Source organism: Lepidothrix coronata, unplaced genomic scaffold (genome assembly GCF_001604755.1).
Source record: "Lepidothrix coronata isolate B3197 unplaced genomic scaffold, Lepidothrix_coronata-1.0 Scaffold69, whole genome shotgun sequence".
Lineage (NCBI taxonomy): Eukaryota > Metazoa > Chordata > Aves > Passeriformes > Pipridae > Lepidothrix > Lepidothrix coronata.
The window spans coordinates 3,905,249-3,917,326 of record NW_016690249.1 but is presented as its reverse complement, the minus strand read 5'-3'; positions in this window follow the sequence as shown (position 1 = coordinate 3,917,326).

Genomic DNA, 12,078 nt, shown 5'->3' with positions numbered 1-12,078 from the left:
AGTAAAATTCACCAAGGGCGTGAGCAATTTGTCATTTTTGGTGTTCCATGTAAATGTTCGTTTTGTTCTTTCCATCTGGTCTCCCTCCCTCTCTATATTACATGTGTAAATTTTGTGTGCCCTGCCCAATAGCACTGAAAGTTGCTACCTCTTGACAATTTGAGGGCAGACAAAGGGGCATCTGCTGTATGTTGTGGCTTTCTTTTTTCATGCCTGGTTATAATGTTGATACAGATACTTTGATCTTCAAGCAGTTTGACTTCATGGAAGAGATTCTGACCGTGTGGATGTCTAAGCAACTTCCATCAGCTCATAAATCTAAATAATTTTCAAACTCTCCCACTGGTTTTATGATCTCCTAAATTATACAGTCTGAAGTATTTTTCAACTGTTCCACATTTCTGGGTAAGTCTTGGAGATGGTGAAAGCTGAGCCTTTAGTATCCTGTTTCTATGTCAGGAAGGGCACAGAGAACAGTGGTAGGCCTGGCAGATGAAGATGATTTTCACCTGCTTTTTTCTTGAGCAGATGTTTGTCATGCTTAGCATCCATTCTTCTTTTATGCCTTTATTAAAAGCCTCCTGTCCACATAGCATAAATTTTGCAGCCCACTTGAGCTTTCATTGATGTTGCAAAGGTCTTCCCATGGCAGATATGAATAAAGGATGGATATTTTAATATTTTTTTTGGTAACAACTCTGAGGTTTAGAAGAGGGTTATTGTTACCACTGGAATGTAATAAAATCCTCTTTTGAACACTTTTGATGTAAGGTGAACTCTTTTCGTGCCTGTGTCTGTGCCAGGGTATGAGAGAAGTACTCTCACAGGCTTCAGACCATGCTCAGTCATCCTCAAACTGGTCTTGACAATTCAAAAACTACCCTGAATTAAGGACTCCCTCACATCTCAGATCAGCACCTTACAGACACAACTCTGGGCTTCCTTTCTCTGATAAAATTGCTATTTGAAAAGTTGTTTCTTCCAGACTTCTCAGATTTCTGAAAATTTGTGATTTGTAGAAATTCCACTTTGCCAGAAATGTCCTGATTAAGCAAAGGAGGAAGAAGCGAAGAAGGACCTTCACATTGACCTCTCCTCATCTTCACAGTTCCATGTTAGGCACTGACTACTGAGTCCTTCTAGTCTCATTCAGACCAAATGCGAGGTTTGGCCAGATTTTCTCTGATGAATGGCTCCAAATAGGGCTATTTCATTGTATTGAATATCAGCAGGTTAAAATTGCTGAGGCATCTGTCAAAGAACAGTAATTATCACTGCTTTCCTCTTATCCAAATCCTGTGTGGCCAGCAATGGAACTTTGCAGCTGGAAGGAAACAAAGAGCCATTACTTTCAGTGCACGCTCCTGATCGGGTTATATATTGATAGTTTGTGCTAGGAAGAAGGGTTTATGAGTGCCTCTGGCAACTGGTGGTTTGAGCTGTGCACCTATAAATTTTAAGTTGGCAATATCAAACAAAAATTATTCTCTGGCTATAGCCTGAGGTAACAGGGAGTGGGAAAAGCCAAGCTGTGCTACTAATCCATAACCACAGAAATTACCTCCATTCCAAAACAAACACTACATAAAATTTTAAAAGCTGGTCAGCCATATATATATATATATATATGTCATAAAATGTCAGTAGTGTAATTCAGACCAACCTTAGAAATTGTGATATATTGCATTATACAGTTCTGTATCAGAGTTAACTAAGAACAAAGGTCAACAGCCATTCAGGAGTTCATTCTGTCTAATGAATATTATCACCAAACCATTTTACTTTTCTGACAACATTTGGTAATTAATTACCAGACAGCACATACGCAATAATACAAAATATACTATATTAAAATAATTATGTTTCATTCAAAATATCAAAAATTTGCAAATCTCTATATAATTATTGTGGTTTTCACTATGTTATAGCTGAGAGAAGACTCTAACATTAGAAATTTGGCAGCAGTTGCATTTGAAAACTGATAAACCCATTATGTGTTTGGAAGATATCCCCCCATCTGTTGACAAAGTAAAATTATAGAAAACATTGGACTGAAATCAAATGTTTTCAATAACCAGTTTTCTTTTCCCCAACAATAAAATAAACATAGTGTAACAAATAAAATGTAAAATGCACAACAGTTTACACAAGACAGTTTTTTCAGTTTCATGGGACATTTTGAAATGTTCTCAGTGGAGTTTCTCAGGTATTTCAGGCAGGTGTTTGTACTATCTGTAAGGCCAACTTATTATAATGAATTTCATTTTTGGGGAATCTACTTAACTCACCCTGTTCAGTTAAATTATTTAGCAAATTAATTCTGTTTTGTCTCTAACTCTTTGCTGCATCTGTGCTCCATAGCTAAGGAACAGAAATTGAGACAATATTTGAGCTGATTTCCTGATCATTTCACCTGATCTCCAGACCTTAGTCTTGCTTGCTCACCTTTTATGAAGGACTGCTGAGCTCTTCTTTGAATATCTTCAATAGGGTATTGGTGAATTTGCCACTTATTTCTGTAGCCCTCACCTTGTGATTTGAATTTGCTGTATCCTGTGTGAGGAATTCTTTGTTGTAGGCAAGTTGATGAAATCATCCTTAATTCAAATCAGGATACAGTAAAATGCAAATCCATTTATTCATTTGCAACATGCAAACAGAAATCACAGTTTCAGGCACTTAGAGGCCCAGGAGACAAAATCATGCTGAAACTACTGCCACCAAAATCCAACCAGAAAAACCTCTCTCTTTGTATTTGCATGACTTGGAGTAGATGCTTCCCAGATGTATTTCTTTGTACACAACCTGTGCCTCAGGTTGTGCTCCCCAGGGAAACCCATTCTTTGCAGAGTATGCCAGGTTTTATAGCTCATCCCACTCCTGTGGTCCTCTGTATTCCTCCTCCCTTCCACCTCCCACTGCTCTACACATTATCTCCTTCAACATTATTCTAGCAATACCTGTAACACAGCTCGGAGAGATGATGGTTGGACAGTGTGACTAAGCTTTAATATATCTAAAGAACTGATCTAGTCAAGAATGAAGATAGTGATGTACAAAAAAGGAGGAGGAGGTACCCCTTTCCACTTACTGACTCATTTTACCTGACAGATGGGAGAAGCCATAGCTGCAGGGTAGGGAGAGTCCAAATTTGGCAGGACCAAATGGAAAGGAGAGACTGGACAAATACCAGTTTGTAATGCCTTGACTTGTACAGATGTGAGGCATTTACATCTGAGCCAGTCACCCCAGGCTGTGTTTGTTACTAGTGGTGAAAAATAAGTATGTATTACCACAGAAAGATTTCTTTCCTTAAATATCTCATATACATAAGACAAGTACCTCAATAGTTCAAATGGCTCCCTCTCCACAAGTGCATGTTTACTTATTTCCATTTACAATAAAGGCATCCTGGGGTGGCATGTACAGATTTTGATATCTGACATTACACAACTGAAGCATTGAGTGAAACATATCCTGGGTTTAGTGGGTGCATTTCCTTGCAGAGCATGACTCAACCAATGGACTTGAAACCCGTCTGTGTACTGGTAAATAGCTCAATGACAGGAACGTACGTACAGACTCTGTACTTGACTTACCTCAGTGGGAATCAGTTCATTTTGGGAGACACTAGACAGGAATTGGTAAGCTTTGAGTTTCAGTCTTCAGGAGGCATCTTTACTAAGGTGTTACACTTAAAATGCTAATGATTATATGATTTAATTCAGAGGGTCACAAAAGGCTTTTATTAGAAATTCAGACTTCAATCTAGTTGTCTTCTCTGCTGGAAGACACAAAGAAAACTATGACAAATTAAGTGTCAAGTGTGATATACAGATAAATGTTGCCATTAGGTCTGTTCCTCTAGAATTTAACCAGGCCTGTAAGCCAGTGTATCACTGTAAACTAGATTTAGTAATGGTAAAGTCAATTCTAAATGTCTCCTTTGCGTATCTCAATACCTATCAGTCTTCTTTTTCGTAAGATCTGTGTGGTGACTAAAATTTTTTGAAGTGCATGAAACAATTTTAAAATTTCAAGAAACATTTTTTCACGGTTACCTCATAGGCAAGTGTAATTTTCTGCTGTAAATAGCACTGAGTTTAAATGTCTCGTGTAATAAGTGTCTTGAGTCCCTTTAGACTTCACATTCTCAGTTACACATTGATTTTTAGTGCAGCGGATAGATAAGGAAAAGTGAACTTGTTAGCGAAATCAAGGATTGCATCTAGTCTTTCGTTAATTCAGATACGGGCTTTCTGAGAAGCATTTAGCCTAACATTACCAAGTGTCACTTTCTACTTATCAGCTGGAACTGGCATGAAGGTGGGCTCTCCTGCTCCACTTCACAGTTACAGTGACTGGTTTCTGAAGATAGAGTTCAGTCAGGTGATTCACTCAGGGTGTTATGACAACTGAATTCTTATTTTCTCTCCTGATTTCACAGCAGTTCCCCTAGATAAGGCTTTGAAAGACAGAGCTAATAGGGTGCTTGTGAGCAACACGGCTTTACTTGTTAGAAAGCTGGGGGCACTTGTGTTACTCAGACAAGAGTGGTGCTGCTCCCAGTTTCTTTTGTCTGGATATTCCTACTTCAGGGAGAAACATGTTGAACATGTTGAACATTCAAACAGTGATTTGTATTATTTCTTCAGGACAATTTGATTCCTTTGCTTTGAGAAGAGGACAATACAGTGCTTTTATCAAAGCTTTGGAAAAGCTTTGATAAATGAGTCGTCCACTCTCATTACCCCGTAAGAAAATAGGGTTGTTGAAGCAGCTAGCTACGTGCTTGCAGTTCCCAGTGTTTATTTGCTGTTCAGTTGTTTATTTTCTGTTAGTTGCTGCTCAGCTGGAGTCCTGTTGGCACATCTAGCATTCCCAGGAAAAGTTTTTGAAAATCAGAGGTACATAAGCTCTCTACCTGCTGCCTGACAATCCTAGTTTGTTGACTGTGTTGCTCCTTTTAATTGTCTAGTCCATCACCTTCAGCAACAGAAAATAATATTGAAAGATCATACAAAAAAGCTTCATGAAAATTTCACAGTATTTGATCACCCCTGCACTTCCATGATAGAATCAGTAAGATTGCACAGCGTTTTTCTAGTCAGCTGCCAATCATGAAGGTAGATTTACTGATCTTACAACATTTGAATGATCTTGGCTAAAAAAGGTTGCTTGTGTTTGCACCATTTAAACATACCTATTTAATAAAAATTGTTATCCTTTGCAACTGTGGGTGCATGACCAACAAAAATAGAGGAGGACAAGAACTGAAGTATTTTCAATAGTACATGTGGCTTGTCAAACCTAGACAACTCACTCAAATAGAAAAATACTTGGTTTTGTTTTTGTTTCTGAATTTTGAGTTACACTTATTAGGTACAATTAGATATAGTAACAGCTCTAGTAACAGCTATTTTGAACAATAACCACCTCAGAATATAGCATAGCTTCCTTGTTTCTGTTTTGCTGAATTATATATTTTATAATTATAAATAAGATTGCACAAAAGATGCAAATAGAAATAAAAGTAGAATTTTGAATGAGCTTGAGGTTAAAAATCGTTTCACCAAAAACATGGTTTTGGGTTAAATTGGCTGTTGGAGTTGCTTGAACATTGTTGGAGAATACAGAACAGTGAGGATCCTGTGTTTGATATACTTTGCACATTCAGATGTAGTTTGCACATATTAACTTAGGCCTAATTGATAAAAAAATTCTCAATAGCAAATAAATGGATAAGTGGTAAATGGTAAAAAACAGTTGCTAATGAAACCTGGGGTTTCTTTCTGTTGTTGTTCCAAACCTTATTTAGCTGTCCTCCCTACACAAATAGCGGGTGTTTCTATAAAATTCCCCTTAAGTTCCAGAGTCTTCTCGAAAGTGACTTTACATGTGAAAATAATTTTTTACTTTTAAAATTTCTTTCCATGCTTAGAGCAGATCCACTTTATCACAGAAAATAACGTTTACTGCACTTACTACCACATTATGTTGAAATTATTTAAAATTGTATGAGATGCATTTCAAAAAACCCAAGTTTTTTGTAAAATCTCTTCCCTCCAAAAGGCAAAAGGCATTGAGATCAATATCAGACAGAAAAGCTAAAGATGAAATATTTTAAAGTTCATTGAGAAGTAAATGTTAGACAAGAGTGACCATAGTGCCTCAAAAACCAGTCTTTCAAATTATTTACTTTAGGCTGCAAAAGGATCATATGCATTTTCTAATTAGTGTCTCTTGCCAATTGTGTGTTACTCTGGACAATTCACAGAACATATGTGAAAGATCTCCAGTTGGTATACATCATCACTGTCACTTAGGATGCTCATTAAAATGCAAGATATCTTCTTTTTCTTGGAGTAAAAATATTCTGTCTAAAATGTTGCTGTGTATTCATCTATAGTGACATTTATAAGATTTCTTTTTATATCTTCATGGTTTTCTCCTCAATAATATATTTCCCAGTCAACCACTAAGTACTTTCCTATGAGTCTTATTATAAGAGCTAGCTAGTTGCCTGCAAATGTATTTTTTATCATTTAATAGGCTCTAATCTGTGGTTGAAAGGCCAGCCTGTACCATAACATGCATAACTGCCATAGTCCAGTAAGGGTGTGGTCCAGCTGAAAATGAAGGTTTAAGCATACTGTAGGTGTTGTCCCTCTCCTGCCCCTGGCAGCCCCAGGAAGTGTCCAATGCACAGGGAACACATCTTTTTTAATATGATATTTCCCCAATTTATGCTCAAAATTACTGTTCTCTTCCTGCCTTGACTGGGCAGAAGGCTCCCTCAAAGGAGGGGTTTGAAGCCCAGGCTCCTCTTCCCCTACCCTCTCATGGTGTTGGCTTGAAACATGTATGGTATTAATAACTAATTAGAAATGAAGGAGAAGAAAGGCTGTCAGTAAAGTAACATGATTTTACTCAGAACTCTCTTCCGCAGCCATGGCACCTGTTGGCCATCGGTGTCACACCTCCTCAGGGAGCAGCTGGTGCCTCTCACGCATCAAGAACATATCGTGTAATGAATCCAGACAGCAACATCCATCCAACCCTGCCACCACACCGGGATTACACCTCTGTTGCCTCCAGCCTCACCTGCGGCCCGGGGGGAGCACAGGTGTAACTGAGAACCTCTCCTGGCTCCCTGGCACCGCTGTTGCTGGAGATGTGGAATGTGGTCTGACCTGACACTCGAGGTGCGGAGGCTGGGAGTGAGACAGTAAATGGAATCCTCCTCATTTTGACCTGGAAATTGAGCATGTTTGAGATGCAAACATGAAACCAGTCCTTGTAATTAATTTGTCAGTGTTTTCTGGGATGCCAGCCCACCTGATATAAAGTTTTGTCTCCCCACATCAAATATTTTCATTCTTGCCTTTGGTTTAATAAAACAAGCATTTGGCTCTGCAAGTAATCCTTACCCAGATTTTTTTTAAAAAATGCGTTATCACACTGTCATGGTAAGGAACATCTCAAACAGATGAGACATTTTCAGGTTTGGTGGCTGCTCTGGATGTCTCTACATCATAGATTGACAGGACTTGGAGTATTCAGCCCCTGTCTCTGAGTAGAAGAAAGTGCTTTGGTTTGACTTTAGGAATTCTTGTTTCCCATGTTCTATCAATAAAGCCCATAGAAAAAACCCATGGGGCGTCAGAAGATAGAAAAGGGCCTGTGCAGCTGCAGTGTCCCCTCAAGATACGGTGTCATTTGGCAATGTCCTGGCTGACATCTCTGCCCCTTTTTGTAAGAACAGGGTTTTTTTCTAACATTTTTTTCCACCACTACTTTAATTCAGGAAATGTAGTGAAAGGCTCAATTTAAACAAATAAGAACATGCTGGTTTTGGCTGGGCTAGTGTTCATTTTCTGTAAAGTAGCTAATGTGAGGCTATGTTTTTGGATTTGTGATGGAAATGGTGTTGATAATTTAGGGCTGTTTTCCTTACTGATGAGCAGGGTATGCACAGAACCAAGGCCTTTTCTGCTTCTCACCAGAGACTGTGCTGAGAGTGCACAAGAAGTTGAGAGAGGACACAGTTGGGACTGGCTGACTGCAGCTGACCAAAGGTGTATCCCATACTGCAGGATACCAAGCTCAGCTTGTAAAGCTGGGGGAAGAAGTGGAGGACATTTGGAGTGATGACTTCCAAAGTCACTGTTATGTGTGATAGTTTTCCTGGATATGGCTGAACATATGCTCATGGGAAATGGTGAATGAATTCCTTGTTTTACTTTGCTTGTGTGAGCAGCTTTGAATTTACCTATTAAGCTGGTTTTTTTCTCAACTCATGTGTTTTATCACTTGTCCGGTTCTCTCCCCTACCTGACTAGGACCAAGTGAGCAAGTGGTTGTGTGGAGATTAGTTGCCAGCTGGAATTAAACCACAATAGGAAGAAAACCCTATCTCAGCCAGTATGCAAGGGGATCACCTTGTTTGTCTCCAAATGCCTTATTTGAAAGTCTCATAACAGTTTCATTAATCAGTCAAGCTAAGTCACATCCATTCACAAATTACCCACACCAGAGGAAGTCACCAGTGCTTCAACTCCAGGACAAACTGAGTCTGTTCTCCCTGCTGGCTGGTGGTATATTGGTCCTCTGAAATGAGCTGAGGACTCCTTGTAGAAATCTCTCTAGCCTGGGATATTACACAAGGCAAAGAAATTACCTGAGGGACTTTAGAGGTGGCACTATGTCATGCTAGGAGTTCTTAATGAAAATACTATAAGTTGACCTGTCGCTCTGTGAAAATTATACATTAAATAATATGGACTATTTAATTTCCATGTGCTTGAGACTAAATTTTCTGTTAATGTAAGATGTCTCATGGCAGTGTATTCGGTAATTTACCTCTAAGAGTTTAAAGGGTATTGATGAGGTGTCTCTTGAATTATTGATTTTTTCCCTGTTTTTTTTTTCTTTATAAACTGATTAAAACACAAAATCCCTGCCAAAATAGTAAAAGGAAAAATTAATCAAATTATGACAGGGTTGTCATTGTGACAGGACCCCATGGAAAACAGTAGTATGCAATTAATTTATTAAAATAACGAGATTATTTGCTATCAAAATAATTTGTAACAAATAGACTTGATAGTTTCGATGAGTTTACAAAAGTGCAAAATGAATAACAATGATTTAATGAAAGACATTTGACTAATATTGCACAATATTTTGGTGAAGAAATAACAGTCACATCCATGTCAGTATATTTAAAGGTAGTTGTTATTTCCAGTGTCCAAAAGCTGATTGTTTTTGCTGTAATCCTGCAGAAAAGTTCTTTTCTCTTTTTTTTATTTGTTTTTGAGTTCCTAATTTTTTGTTGACCTGAGATTTCAAATGTTTTCTTTCAAAAAAAGCCTCTCACTGGGTCTATTTTGCAGTTATGTTAATCCTTGCCTAAAGTTTCCCTATTCTTTAGCCTTTTATCTTTGGAAACTCCTGTTTTGTATTTGAATGCTATTTTTTATGGAAAGTACAGAAATCTTTTCAGCTCAGTGTTGTGAAAAAGAGCACTATTAAGGAGGAGGACTTGTACTGAAAATATGCTTAAGTGAAATTACTGCAAACATTGATGTCTGAAAAGAAAAGGAGTCTGCAAGAAGGACTGGAGGTTTTATGCACTTATAAGTAGATCCACATTAAATGCCTAGAAATGGACATTTCCAGGAGTCGCAGTCCTGTAATTTGATTGTTTGCAGGCCAGATATAGAGAGATATTAGATTCTTAAAAGAAGATTTGAGTATAATTTAAGTGGTGGCAATATAAATACAAGTGTTTTACTCTTCAAAGTCTGGTTTATGACTGGATACAGCTATTAATCTGGAAAGGTTCCTATGGACATCCCCAGTCTGCTCTGGGATTGTGTGCGGTGATGCCTTATTTTGTTTTCCTTATATACAAAAAATGAACTTTGACTTGGGCATAGACTCCTCGTTTTGTCCTAGAATGTTCATTGCTCCGTTTCTCCTACTTGGTACCATCTAACATTATGATTTAATAATGACTTTCTTTATTTTGGCCTGCTTTATTGCTAAAAAGTTCCATAAATAGCAAAAAGCCTGATCAGTAACTGAGTGGCCTTGCACACGCACATGCATACCTGTGCTGTGAGTGCCTCTGAAAGGCACAGAGGTCCTTCCCTCCCCGTGGCTAACACAGGGTGACAAAAGGGGTGCCAGAACTCATAGGATACAGAGAGATATTTAGGAAAAAGGGGTTGAGCAGTAGGCTGAAAATCACCCTAAAGGAAACTTATCTTGAAGAAAAGTTGCAGGCAAGCCACATTTTTTTTTTCAAGTTTTTATCCTTATGTATATCAGAACCCAGCTTTTCACCCCTTCCTCAATTAACAGATTGCATTTTGCAGAAAACCATGATCCTTAATCTTTCTTGTTGGGTATGTGTTGCCCTATCACATACATTATGGATGGGCATGGAACTCTGCAGATATTCCTGTCTAGAGTACTGGCCAGATCATCCGTCAATGAAGAAGGATCAGCACCCTTTGGGACACTAATCATGGCCCACATGGAAAGAGGAATATTTTCAATAGGCTACTATAGTCAGCTCCTGCACAGGATCCATACTCATTCATTACATGTCTGGAGTTTTATGTCCCAGCAGAATCCTTTCCAGCTGACATTCATAAGTGCTACAGTAGGTGTCTGGCTCTCAGGCTCATCTCCCATGAGATAACTTACCATTAAGGGACTTACAAGTTAGGGCATAAGCCTCTGACAACAGAGGAAGCTACAGCAATGGTGATGGGAGCTTATTACCTCTTTTCAAAGTATCCAGTTTCATGGATCTGAAGATGGTTTTAATGATCTTCATGGAGGAGTAGCAAAGGAGGAGCCCTGACCACATACCTCTACAGAGTGAGTAGAAGCTCTTTCAGGTCAATATTGATATTCGCTCATGTACATGTATACATAAGGCAACACACAAGGGGAATGTGAGTCTAAGCATCCTAAAGGTCTTAATGAGCTGAGCACCTTTCAAGTGCATTATTGCAATAGCTGTAGTGAGTGATCCAAAAGCTTAGGACTACGTAGCTGTAGTCTTAGGGTGCAGTGCTTCAACAGATGCATAAACTTGTGACTAGGAGTTTTTGCTGAGTTCCAAGCACCATCTGTCATGACTCTGTAATATGGTTGATATGCTGATGGTCATGGAGCCCACAAGGGGCTCCTTGCAGGTGCCTTGTCTACATCTAGCAACTTGAGCAATGAAAGGTGGAGGCTTGGGCTTTGTGCTGTGCTCATCTGCGTGGTCTACCTAGTACACCATTAACTTATCACTGTCTAAACAACACCCTGCAGTGTGCATGGGCTAGGATGGGTGAATGGCTGATCCTAAGGAGTCTGGTAGCATGGCTAAAGGCTGTCATGCCATTTACCTTCAGGTCAGAAAAGGGCCCTGACTTGTGTTAATTAATAGGAGAATAACACTTCCATATGACCGCTGGTTCTGCACCAACAGATAGATGAAAGATAGGATACCCTTTTCATTTCAGGCTTTTACCTCCTGCAAGACATATGGGGACATCAAGAAGCTTGATTAAGAGGTTTGTGTGAGCTTTCTGGAGCCCAGTGAGGGGAGTGGGGGCATGTCATAGATACCAGGAAGGACATAGTTGCAGGAAAGAGAAAATCTGACTCATAGCCCGCTCTTCATGGCAAGTTAAAACAACAAGGACAGAAGGGTTTAGTAGAGGAAAGAGATACAAAAAGGACATTGCAAGGTAGAGCTGGGACAATCTGTCCCAGCCTATTTGAAAGAAATGGACACAGTGTTTTGTTGTAGGAGAAATCTATCCCTCTGACTTTTCTTCAAGCCCCTGGCCCCTTTCCAGAGTGCTGCTGCCTTCCTGCTGAAACAGTCCTTTTTCTGCTACTATTATTTGGAAAAATGTGAATGCAGGGACACTGGCCACCATGTACTGTTTTATTTCCTGTTTGATAGCTCTGTACAAACTAACGTATCTGAAAAGCCATAGGCACTGGTTTTATACGCATAGCTGTACAGTGCGACTGAAAGACCACTTTCAATTGTTCTGTTGC